Below are 13,616 nucleotides of genomic sequence, written 5' to 3'. Positions count from 1 at the left end.
TACTTATTTCAACGATGAATGAGAGGAAATACAAACTGTTTGGGTTGAAAAGAGAGGAACGAGTCCTCCCAAGTAACGAGCTCACAATAACACAAAGCCAAGGGAGCGAAATGTCAAAATATCAGTTCGTTTCGAAATTTAACCTTGTACTCCGTATTGTCCATCCTACTGTCCTCCACGTTCGGCGCATTGCCTATAAAGTCATCCATTTTCCATTCTCCTCGTCAGCAAACACTAAACCCATTCATTCGTATACACAGCTCTGTTGATGGGATCAGGTCTTTCTCACAATCACCGGAGCAGCGTCTCTCCTCAGCAGCAGCCGTCGTGTCGGCCCGCATCATCGCTACCGACGGCTCGCTGACGGAGTTTCCTGCCTCCTCACTTGTCAGCGTCTCCGACTTTCTCGGCGATAATGTGCGGGAGGCCGGTTCTTCGTGTGCAGCTCTGACGCGCTCTACTTCGACGAGGACGTGCCAGCGCTCGGCGGCGGCGAGCTGCTCCTGCCCGGCCAGATATACTTTGTGCTCCCCGTGGCCCTGCTCGGGCGGCCACTGTCGAGCGTTGACATGGCAGCCATGGCAGTGTGCGCTAGCCAGGCACTGGCGAGGGCGAGGCCAGCTCGCGGTGTCAGGAAGTCACGAGTCGCGCCGGTGAACGCCGAGACGAGGCTCGACGATGTCCTCGACGGCAAAGTAAATGAGAAGCTGAACGAGAGGACTCTCGGGGAGGACTCTTTGACAGGTTTGGGTAGTCCGACGAGAAATGGTAAGAGGTTGGCCGTGGCCGAGCCGGCCAAGAGGGCGCCCACGCCGTTGGGCACCATCGAAGAGGATGCCGAGTGACAACATGGCGCTGCAACATTATCAGGAGGTGCCAGGGTGGGAGGTGCGGAGCATTCAGTGGAACGAAAGTATAAGATTTATCGATAGGTTATTTTCTTCTTGTTGTTTATTTTTTCTTGACCATTTTTGATCCCGTGGTGTTTGACGAGTAAGAGAATCGGAAAAAGTTGATAAATATAGATACATGTCTCTATAGTTTGGATAATCTGCCATAGTGACTATATTTTTTTAACTGAGAAAGGTCACGAAGGACCCGATTCTGCATTAAGTAGGCGGTGGGTATATTTTTACAAAAAGGATCTGAAAGAAAACAGAAATTGCAACAAGGTCCAAAAAATTTACGCACAACACTCTACAAACTTTTGTGAGAACGCGATCAAGACCTTGAGCTTCACCGCCGGTGACTCTCCTCCAGTCGCGACCATCTCCGTCGCTACCGGGAACAACACCACTTGGTCCAGTAGAGATGTGAAGCGCCACTCCGAGGAAGTAGAAGATCCTCTCCATGCGGAGGAAGAAGAACCTCGGGCAGCCGCTGCTCCTGAGCACGACAAGGTCAACCTCGCGACCAAAGATAGCAGTGGCCAGCATTGAGCACCGCTTAGGAATTGTTAAAGAACTCCCCCCCCCCCCCCAATCTCCATCAACCTCTCCTTTGCCTCCATGGCCAGCAAAGATGAGAATAGAGATCTGCAACAAAACGATGTGGCATAAGGGCACCTGGAGCTTATCTTTCTATTCTTAATAGGTGATCCTATTTCTCTTCACATGCAGCCTATCCACCTCATCAATCATCACCAAGCAATCCTAGACTGCCACCTAAGCAAATATGCCATGTCATCGAAAAGGAAAAACTGCACGCTACGTCACCCTTATTATCCCACCGCTTTGCCCAGCCTCTCCTCAAGCCATTCCCTGTAGCCATCCCCACGCCCGAAAAGAAACTGCAATTACTTAAGGGTCCATTACTCAATTAATTTCTGTAGTCAAACAGTCCCCACCCCCAACCTCTCGTGCTCTCCATGCCACCGTCTCATCTCCCCTGAGAGGCTCTTCCTATAAACTGAAGTATGCCACGTTTTGAGTCCGTAAGTGATTTCTGTAAAATCTGTCCGTACGTGTAGCATTACTCTCCAAACAATCCTTGGTTCAGTTCACCACCCATGACGTCTCCCTTGGAAGATGTGGCCAAGTTGAACCCGCCATCGTCTCGGAAAATCAGCAACGGGCCAGCAGCCCGTAGCGTCCCCGTCCGCCCCGGTGGCTGCCGGCGGACATGAGCACCAGGTGCACGTCCCTGTGCTTCCAAGTTCAACCTCCCTCGCCTCTTAAAGAAGTAGCAGCAAGAGCATGGATGAGCCTGCCATTATCGTCGACGCGTCTGTGTGCAAGTCGTATCCTTCCTGGCATCGGCTTCCCTCGCCAATTGGTGGCCATCGTCTCCTGAGGGTCCGACGGAGACGTTGCATGGAGCAGATCGTCTTCATTAGGACGGGACGGCGGTGCCGGTCGGTGGTCGTTGTCGTCGTCCGCGCAACGCATCGCCTAACTTTCTCCTCCCCGCACATCTCTTTTGTTCGATGTGCCCATGGCAGGAGTTCCACCCCTGTACAGATGAGTTCACATTTTCCTATTTTCATCAGAAACTAGAAATCAAATCGATTCCCGTGGTTCATTATTCTTTGGTTATCCTCAGATGCGCTAGTTGTAAATATTTTTCCACTCTGATTCAATAGTTTATTTGCTTGATCCAAATCTATTACCCCTAACCCAGTCTCTTAGTTTTTTGGCCAGCAGATCTTGGACCGCTCAGGATGTCCTGTTGGCCAAACCCAACCCTCGGTGAGCTGATTCATTTTCTCCTTCATTCACATGATTTGAGGCGAGCTCACCCTGCTTCCTTCGCGTCGCCATTGTCTGCAACTGTGGATCAACCTGATCTTTTGTGTTGTCCTCGATAATAAGATCTGAGGCGGAATTGAGTTCTTTTGCCGATGTTGTACGTGTTCACATGTTCGCAGGGATTTTGGATTAGATCTGAACACAATTTCTATTGTATCATTCATTTATGTTATTCCATGGTGGTATTAGTTTTTATTGGTTTTTGCAGGCTCATATATGCACACGGACCATCAATGCAGAAGAGAAATCTATTTCATATGATATCTTTCAGCTATTCATACCTTCTACATTATTCACTGTCCGTACTCATTTTAGGGGCAAAACTCTTATCAATTGCCCAGGGGTTTGTACAACTATTGATCAGATCATCATCTCCATCTTGGATGAGCTTCAATTGCTTGTTAGTTACTAATTCATCGCGTGTTTGCTGTTTTAGAACATTTCTTTATATTACTCGATTGTTTTTGTTCATTACGATTCACTTTCTGCATATATGTTAGAATCTGTGCACACGGGAGGATTTACAAAAGGAACTACAAGTTTGTCTGATGGGTGAAGGTGAGTGTAAATAAGAACTCGTGATTTGCATACAATTTGTGACAAATCAAATATAGTGCTCTAAATCAATACAGGTTGTATTATTCCAAGTGTTATTTCCATATTCAAGATGTGCAATACTTATTTTACCTTTCAGGTTACGCTATGATATTTTTGTATAATATTTCAACATTTTCAGTGTTCAATAGTTTGATTCTAATGGTTCCGCTGCAACGCGCGGGGTATCATCTAGTTGATCAAGTTGCTCAACCCACCTCTCCCCAATGCTGGCTTCAACCATCGGATCTCCATCAAGAAGAATGAGCAGAACAACCTCCCTACACTACCCGAATGTGCTAGAGAGTATCTTGAAGGCTCAGTCTTATTGGTGGAGATCCCCCTTCTCTTCTCGGCCGCACGTGTGCTCGTGCTACCGGAGAAGCACACCGAGAAGAAGGAAGCTCGGGTCGCTCCAGATCTGGCCGAAAAGATCTGAACCCTACTCCCATACTCCACTTGGGAACAACACCTAAACATATTGTACATGCCGGCACCTTGCCTCACCCGGCAGCACCGCGGGAACAACCTCAGCTCGGCCCGGAGCTGCAAAGGCGACTCTGAACTATTGTAGCTAAAGAGAGAGAGGAAGGCAAAGAAATGAGAGCCCCTACCATAGTAGTGACTAAGAAAGATTTGTCATTGTACACTACCGAAAACAAATCATAGGTCATGTTTGGGCCAATCTTTATGTGTAAACAATCCCAGAACTCGCCAAGCATTCGCTATGCCGACTTCAGCTAACAAACACACGTAAAAGCCGCTACACTTGGCAACGATTTGCGAAAACACACAACAACCAATAAAGAATAAAGAAAACACATGGCAAACGACCAACACATGGCAAAGTTTGGGAAATAAAAACATGAGGCGGTGATGGCAAACACACGGGGCACGTCGTCGTGGCGGCCATATGATGACACTATACCATGGCAAGTCTTTGGCGAGTGTCCCCTAGTAGACAAGCAGTGAAGATTGGTCTCCGCAGCGCCACGAAGATAGAACATTGCGCCCTCCGAAAAGCATGTCATAGGCAGAGTCTGACATTGTCCCTCCAACTCAAATCTAGAGCCTCGGATCATCGAACACCAAGGCGACACCTACAATAAGCAGTGTGACACCGTCGCGCAGGACCAACGAGTTGGACCTAGGGGTTCCCTCACAATCAGGAGGTGGTGAAGTACATAGGGTGCTATGGTGCCCTCCGGTGAGGAATGGCAACCACTACGGCAGAACAGGGCGTTGCCGTGCAGCCAAAACGCACGGCAAAGGCCCAAATATGCTCGGCAAAGCCTTTGCCGAGCGGGCTTGCACGGCAAAGATTGCTCGGCAATGAACCGCCCGGCAAAGCCGTCTTTGCCGTGCGCCGCGCGGAAGAGGCACGGCAAAGGCCTTTGCCGTGCGCACTGGCTTTGCCGTGCGCTGGGACAGCGTTGCCGTGCGAGTGTGGTTGCCGTGCGCCTTGAGTGTTTGCCGTGCGGCCGGCTTTGCCGTGTGCTCCGGCCCCATCCCGCACGGCAAAGTCTCCTCTTTGCCGTGCACTTCCACTTCTCCCCGCACGGCAAAGATGCTACAGCAGAACTGCCCCAGCCGCGCAGTGCACAGCAGGGCAACCTTTGCCGTGTGTATGTGCACGGCAAAGGCCTTCTTTGCCGTGTGCATGTGTCTTTGCCGTGTGCATATGCACGGCAAAGGTGCTGAAAAAATTCCAGATTTTTTCTGTTTCTCATTAATCCCTGCATATACAATTCACAAATACAAATATATATCCAGATCCATATATAGCATAACATATAGAGTATTTGCACATCATCAACAACAAAGTTCATACATAATATAGTCCAACGAAGTCCATACAATAGTCCAACAACAAAGTCTCCAACATAGAATGATCCAAATAGCACAATCCAACAACAAAGTCTCCAACATAGAATGATCCAAATAGCACAACAAAGTTCATACAACCAACATCAACCTTCTCCATTTCCGTCTCCACCTCCTTGTCCTTCTCCACCTCCTTGTCCTTCTCCACCTCCTTGTCCTCCTACAATTTCGTTGATGCATAAGTGGCATGGAATGACTAAAATTGACATGTAAGACATGGAAGAACTAGAATTGACATGGAATGGCTAAAATTGAACATAATCGCTAGAATTGACATGAAATGGCTAAAATTCAACATAATGGCTAAGGATGACATGGAATGGCTAAAATTAACATGGAATAGGTAAAATTGAACATAATGGCTAAAATTGACATGGTTGAATGGCTAAAATTCACAAGTGACATGGTATAGAAGAATTAGAAGTGTAGGAGAACTCACCTAGAAACTCGCTGCAGGCTCCGGATGATGCCCGTATTGTTGACGGTCAAGCCGGGTGTCGGCGGGCTCCGACTTGGCGCTTGGCCGGAGGAGCGCCATCACAGCCGGATCGGGCGTGGGGATCCGCAATATCCAAAGTTCGGTTAGACAACAAACAAGATTGAGACGGAGATATTAAGTTAACCACTTACAAAATGTGGGAACATAGGAGGACACGACGTGCTAGGACCACTACTCCCCGGTGGTGAAGTCAGCATGGTCTGGTTCATGAACATCTGCTGGAACATCTGCTGCTGTTGTTGCATCTGCTGCAACATCTGCTGCTGCATCTGCATGTTCTCCCTAATCTGCTGCTGCATCTGCATCTGCTCCTCTTGGTGCCTCCGTTCCCTTTCTTCCATCTCCGCCTACGTTGTGTTGCCGCGATGTCAGTAACATTGCAATGGAAAACATGTAACGAAGCGTAGAGGATCGACGAAGAACTTACCCGTAACTTCTCCACAGCCTAGGTCCGAAGCCCGTGGGCGGGTCTCTACCCGAGGCTGCTCGCTCGTACGCCCACGACGGATCCGGCGTAGAGATGGAATGGTCGTTGGGTCGACTAACCCGTCAGCAATCCATAGGCGGCCACCCTTCTTGCCTTGTCCCGCAAGCACCGCAACCTCAACGTCAAAGTCTTCGGTGGTTGGGTCGGCGTCTTCGCCGTGCTTGGCCTTGAACGTCGAGCGGTACGCGCCACACTCGGGCCTCCGCTAGCCCGTTGACCCACACGGACCCCGTTTCAGGATGCGGCTCCCTCCTCGGTCTTGGACTTTTGGAAGAGGCCAAACAAGTTTGGTGTCACGCCTGTCTTCACTTCCTGCAAAAGAGTACATGCAAGTAAGTGAAGAGGGACACCCTTGCGGGGCTAACAATAACATGAAACGAAAGAATGAAGAAACCATTTGCTCACCTCTTGCTGCAAGGTAAGGGCCAATTTCTTGCTGCCCAGGACATGTGATCCACCTCCCATCTCTAAACGCTTCTGCTTGCCCTCCTCGTGCTTCCGGGCGTACTCGGCGGATGTCCACCATATGACCATCGCAAGAAAGCACGCCTTGTCTTCCCCGACGTACTGAGGAGGGTTCTACATACACAAGATAGACCCATTATTAGAACATAAACTACATGAAAATGCGGAAATAAAGAACACATCGATGCTAATACCTGCAGTACCGCCACGGTGCCATGAGCGTATCCCGACAATCAGCCTTACTCATCCAAACTTTGCGCTCGGCGTGCCAGTCGCGAACGCACTGGACACGTGCCTCGTAGTGCATGCCAGTCACCCTCACCCTGCACAACTCGTGTAAGATAACGTCGCACGCAAGTTCCTTGCCCTCAGCCCTCGTGAAGTATTTCTGCAACCATGCACATAGGTAAAACAAGAGGAATTAGAGCAACTATTGGTAGTCAAGAAGTGTTTGAATGCTAAGAAGCCAAAAGTCACGTACCCGTAAGTGGCGGACAACCCGCTCTTGCATGTTGGCGCACTTGCCGCTAGGATCTTCCGCGTAGCCGTAGTGCTTCCAAGTCCAAGCCACATCGCGGCCACCACTAGGGAGATTGACAATCCCAGGGAAATGCTTCCTAATTAGGCCTCCAAGGATGTTCGAGTACTCACGTGTCGGGAGCCTCCTCGGGTCACCATACTTGAACATGATGCACAACGAATTGCCAAAATCAGTATGCATGTGATAAAAAAATTGTATAATGATAAAAGTTTCAATAATGGAATGCCAGAATCAGCATGTACCTCTTTCCAGCGGGCACGAGAACAACATCACGGAAGGCCCAAGTTTTTAGCTTGGGGAGTTTCGTAATCCCGCGCTTATACGGCTTCTTGTCCCGTGGTTCCAGCCTCTCCTCGGCTGCAACGTACTCCTCCTCCTCGGGCGGATACCAAGCTAGGTCTTTGTTTAGCTCCTGGCGGCAAACCCCCCAACCCCTCATCCTCCTCGAGCTCCTCCCCACCGTCCTCCCCACCGTCCTCCCCACCGTCTTCCCCACCATCCTCCTCATCCTGCCCACCGTGCTCCTCACCGTCCTCCTCGTCCCTCCCCACCCCACCGCTCCTCGTCATCATCCTCGGCTGGGGAGGACTAGGAGAAGGGGTACGAAGTCGCCGTGGCTGGGCATTCTTCCTCCGTGGTGGAGGGCTAGGAGGAGCGCTAGGAGGACGTGTCCGCGACGATGAACCACTCGAAAGTCCCACAAGCTCAGCCACGGCCTTGATCTTCTTTTTGAAACCTCCCTTTCTTTTTCTTGGCGGCATGTTTCAATCACCCGCAAACACAATGAAAAGAGTGGTTTATTAGTATGCAATGTAAACAGATGAATATTAGTGAAATCAACAATAAATAGCACATAGTTCAAGTACATAGATCATAGTTTATTACAAATAGCACATAGTTCAAGTACATATGATAGCCTCACAATTACAACTACATAGATCAAAGTTTATTACAAATAGCACATAGTTCAAGTACATATGATAGCCTCACAATTACAACTACATAGATCAAAGTTTATTACAAATAGCACATAGTTCAGTACATAGGATAGCCTCACAATTACAACTACATAGCACATAGTTTATTACAAATAGCACATAGTTCAAGTACATAGGATAGCCTCACAATTACAACTACATAGCACATAGTTTATTACATAGGATAGCCTCATAATTACAACTACATAGATCAGTAGCCTATGTCGACATCCGTAATCGGACCACATGTTTCATCATCATCAGGCTCAGCGAACCAATAATCATCGATGAAACCTGGAGGTGGTCCATTTGGACCTAGGTCAATGCCTGCTTTGAACGCCTCGAGCAAACTTAGGTCTTCGACGGCACACACATCCTCAGCTTCATATTCTTCATTGTCTTCCTCCATAACCGCATCTTCTTCTTGCTCATCGTCTACGACCATGTTATCAACAACGGCCGACAAGTCGATAGTGAAATGACCGGGGAGCCCTTCTTCTTGATAAAAATCAACACTCCTTGTTGAGGGGTCTACGCGGCGGTAATCATCCTTGTTTGGCGGGGGTGGCCTAATGCGTGAAGGAACCGTCATCACAACATCCCATCCATGTAGACGTTTGGTCGGGTTTCGGCACGCGTACGGGAGATAGAATACTTGGAAGGCTTGGGTGGCCAAAATGTACACGTCCTCTCCCTTATAAACAGAGCTTCTTTCAACTTCGACCAATCCAATTTCAGGATCCCGTCTCACGCGGCGTGGGTCGAACAAATGGCATTTGAATACGACGGGATTTAGCCCTTTGTCAAACCCGTAATTCAGCTCGTATATACCCTCGACTCTTCCATAGTAATGGAGTCCATCATCACCTTGACATACCACCCCGCTATTTATTGTCTTCTTGTTTGGACGGCTTGTTGTGTATTGATGGGTCCGGAAGCGATACCCGTTCACGTCATAAGAATTGAACGAGTCGACGGAATGGTTGAAGCCCCTAGCAATTTTTCGTAGCAAGGGATTCATGTCTTTGTCGGCTCTTGCCTACAAGATTAGGACGACAAGTTTAGAACAAGAAATGTCGGCCGAAATGTCGACAGTGTACAAACAAATTTGGATAGGATAGTACCAAACCACGGAACCAGCTACCGAAACCGTGACCGCCGCCCTTATCGAAAATTTCCTTGGATTCTTCCGAGGTAGGATCCCTGTGGGTATACCTCCAATATTTAGTCGTGAATTGTCTACAACGAGTGAACGGAGGAAGATTTAGCCACGAACATACGATGAATGTTTGCGAATAACTAAATGGTTAGCACTTACTTGATGTACGGCTTCACTTCCACCATGGTGTTCAAGACATATGAGTGGATCAACTCCCGCTCATGTAAATTTGTTGTGTACGGCTTCGAGCCACTTGACTTGCCGCCAAGCCCTATGAAGATGCTAAGCTTGGGTACATCTTCATTGTTGGCGGCATTGTAACGGAGGACCGGGTTGTGCTTTGTGGGAATGTTGGGATCATAGTGCTTAGTGGTGAAGTTTGCCACCTCCACGTTCGGGACTCGCCTCGGCTATGGATGCTTCGATCTTGCATTTATTGCCGGTCATCCGACGAAGCTTTTGTGTTTCTCTCTCGGGACCAAACCGCCAACGGCCCCAATTCGGCCCCCTTTAAGCATTCCTTCGCGAGGTGGAGGATCATATGTTGCATCGGATTAAAGAACGCCGGAGGAAAGATCTTCTCTAGATCGCAAAGCAACATGGGTGCCTCGTTCATCCAGCCTTCTCAATCACTTTAGTGTCTAACTCCCTAGCACAAATCTGGCGGAAGAAATAACTCAACCTCGCTAGCACTCGCCAAGTCTTCTCAGGGACATAGCCTCGAATCATCACCGGCATTATCCGCTCAATCCATACGTGGTAGTCATGACTCTTCGAGTCCTTGTACTCGCAACGTTTCAATGTTAAGACCCCTCATCCAGTTGGCTGCGAACCCATCGGGGAAAAACAAGGAGTCTTTCATCCATTGGAAGACCTCCCTTTTTGGGCCTTTGTGAGGCGAACGGAGCGTGTGGCTTAGTCCAAGTTTTTTTGGCACCTTGAGGTGGCTTCATGTTCAACTCGGCCTATCGCACAACTTTTCTTGGTCAATTCGGGCCTTTATGTTATCCTTCGTCTTCTCGGTGTCCACTATGGTGCTCCAAATGGCTTCACCGATATTCTTCTCGGTGTGCATTACATCAATGTTATGCGGGAGCTCCGGAAACTCAAAGTAAGGAAGCTTCCGTAAGCACGGCTTGTGGGTCCATTGGTGTGTCTCCCCATATCCCAAGAAACCATTCCCATCGTGGTTAGGTCGGAGAGCGTCTAACTCGGCCTTGGTTTCCCGTCCGGTCTTCGGAATTGGCTTCGGTGCATGGACAACGCGGCCTTTTTTGAAGCTCTTTACATCACTCCCGTATTCATGGCTCTGCTCAAGGAACTCGTCGAGCTTCATCAAAGCAGGAATACTTGCCACCCTTGTTTAGCCGTAAGAAAGTCACGGCTTGCCCGCACTCCGGACAAGGCCACTTCCCATGTGTACACCACCCACGTAACAAAGCACGTGCTGGCAAGTCATGCAGAGACGTGTGGTACCAGACATACATATCGAAGTGTTCCTTCTTTGCCGCGTCATAAGTTCGGATCCCGCGATCTTCCCACCCAAGAAGCAAGTCATCAATCAGTGGTTCCAGATACACGTTCATGTTCTTACCCGGGTATTTCGGTCCTGGGATTATCATCGACACAAACATGTACTCTGATCTCGTGCATACGCCAGGGGGTAGGTTCAGGGGAATAACAAACACCGGCCAACAACCGTATACCGCAGCCGACATACCATATGGATTGAACCCATCGGTTGATATCGCAATTGCTACGCTCCTCGGGTCACCGGCTTTCGGGGATATTTCTTGACAAAGTTCTTCCATGCAGTACCATCCGACGGATGTATCATCTTGCCACCGTCCGGTCTGATCCCTTCTACAGCCCACCTCATCCGTCGGGCAGTATCCTCGGTCATGAAGAGCCGCCGGATCCTCGGTAGGACCGGAAGATAGCGGAGGATATTCTTGGCAACCGTGGTCCGCCTCTTCCGACCATCACCATTGGTGTCAACCTCAAAGTACCTAGAGCTATTGCAATGGATGCAATAGTTTGTGTTAGAATGCTCCTCTCCGAATAGCATGCATCCCTTTGGACAAGCGTGTATCTCGCCGAGATGACATCTTGAGGTCACCGAGCAATTTTTTCGAATAGTAGAAGTTTTGCGGCAAGAGGTGCCCTTTCGGCGGAATGCTGCCAACGAGGACCAGAAGTTCATCGAACCCATCTCTCGCACAGATTCCTCGTGGCACTTAAAGGCCAAAAGGCGAGCGATGGCATCTAGTTGGGTAACATCTCGTATTTACGTGTAGGGGTTTCGCGAAGCAAACAAAGCCTCGTAATACTTCTTTGTGTTTTCCTCCGGCTCCTCACTTGTCTCCGCATCCCTAGATGTCTCCGCCTCTACATGAGGGCTTTCAGGCACATTACCATTAGCCAAGTTCTCTAGGCACCTATCAAACCCAGTATCATATTCTCTCGTAGGCTGAATCTGCCGCACCTCCTTCCTAGCACGTTTCTTCGCCTTTTCTCCATGAAAAGTCCAAATCTTGTAGGACTGTTTGAACCCAGACTTGATCAGGTGAAGACTCATAGTTTCCTTGTCCTGTGTTTTTTGGTTGTTGCACTTACTACAAGGGCAAAAAACTGTTCTGGGTTTGCTAGGGATGTCAAACGCCCTGTCCACGAATTGCTTGGTCTTTTCTCCCCATTCCTCAGTATATTTCCACGGACCAATTCTGCCATCGTACATCCAGTCACGATTATCCATCCTCTAACCAGCACCAAAACAGACAAACTTAGAATTTTTATCAAACATGATCCGCATTTTAATTTTTCCTTTTTTACGCATGCATCAACCTCGAATCTCTACTAGGTGGGCTCCTAGCAGCCGCCGGATCCGTAGATTGAGTACGTTCTCCCTGCTCTACCTCGGATCCGAGTCGGATTTCGGCAGCACCTCCCCGCTGCTCTCCCGATACACGTCTCGCCAAAAAGCCGAGAGGGGTGTGCATCCGGAGAACAACGGGGAGGCGCCGCCGAAATCCCGACTCGGATCGGGTAGAGCAGGAGAACGTACCCAACTACGCATCCGCCGACTGTCCCGATAAATGCCGTAAGAGTTACGCTTCATAATATGCGAGACCACTAATGCATATTTATCCGCGTAACCCTTACGGTCGGGAAGAGACGCCTAGGTATCGCGACAGACTTGGTGATCTAGACCCAAAAAAAAACCTAGGTACATAGGGGTGAGATTTTTACCCTTGACGCGTGAGCGAATCGGCGAAGAAGATCCGGGACGCCCCCTCAAAGACCACCGCGACGCCGCCCCCGTGTCCACCTGGAAGCATCGCCTGCATACAAACAAGATCTAATGAATAACTCATGCAGGTGAACAAAATTTATTTCACAACTTTTACTTAGACCCTCGCGACGCCGCCCCCCGCCGTGTCCACCTCGAAGCACATTCTATTTTTTCCTTACATTAGCCTATTTTCAACCAATTTTTAAAAATGCTACACTAAATCCAATTTTAAAAATCCTACACTAACCTACACTAAATTGACTAAATATTAAGCCAGTATGTGACTAAACTAAGAAGAGCTGCGTGTATCCCGTTATTTTAGTCGCCCGAGGGGCACATGACTCCCACACTGGACATCGCATTCCCCATATGGCAGTAGTAACCGTGCACATCGACAGATCCATATGCTCGCGCCCGATCGCGGCCATCACTAGGAATCCAGCGCACGGCAAATCGGCTCACCGTTCCGCCTAACCCGCCGGATGCAACAGCCCACGCACGGGTTGCAATCGCTCCGTTCCGCGACAAGATGCGCCGTACGCTCGGGGAGGTACTGTGCCTGTGACGGTGGAAAAATTCGGAAACATGGGGGGAGACGGAGGGAGGGATGGCTCACCGGAGGGGGCTCCCGAGCCCGAATCGGCAGCGGGGACGCGAAATCCAGCGCGCGGGCGGGCAGGGCAGGGCAGGGCGGCCCCCCGGAGCAGTGGCGGCCCGCGCGGGTCTCGGGGCGCGGCGTGCGCGTCGAGCGAGGGAGAGGAGGGCACGGCGAGCCGGCGCAGGAGGGCGGCGAGGTGGCGCAGAGGCCGGGCGGCGAGGTGGCGGCGCGTCGGGGCAGGAGGGCGGCGAGGTGGCGCGAGGAGGGCGGCGAGGTGGCGGCGAGGTGGCGCGAGGAGGGCGGCGAGGTGGCGGCGCGTCGGGGCGAGGAGGGCGGCGCGTCGGGGCGAGGAGGGCGGCGGCGGCGGCGGCGT

General features: G+C 50.1%; 1 pseudogene; it reads left to right on the top strand.

The window, feature by feature from the left end:
• The first annotated feature begins 268 nt into the window (after nt 1–268).
• LOC124659771 lies at nt 269–845 on the top strand (annotated as a pseudogene).
• The last annotated feature ends 12,771 nt before the right edge of the window (nt 846–13,616 follow it).

The sequence above is a fragment of the Lolium rigidum genome, chromosome 1 (assembly GCF_022539505.1).
Source record: "Lolium rigidum isolate FL_2022 chromosome 1, APGP_CSIRO_Lrig_0.1, whole genome shotgun sequence".
NCBI lineage: Eukaryota > Viridiplantae > Streptophyta > Magnoliopsida > Poales > Poaceae > Lolium > Lolium rigidum.
This window is presented reverse-complemented; position numbering and strand designations above follow the sequence as displayed.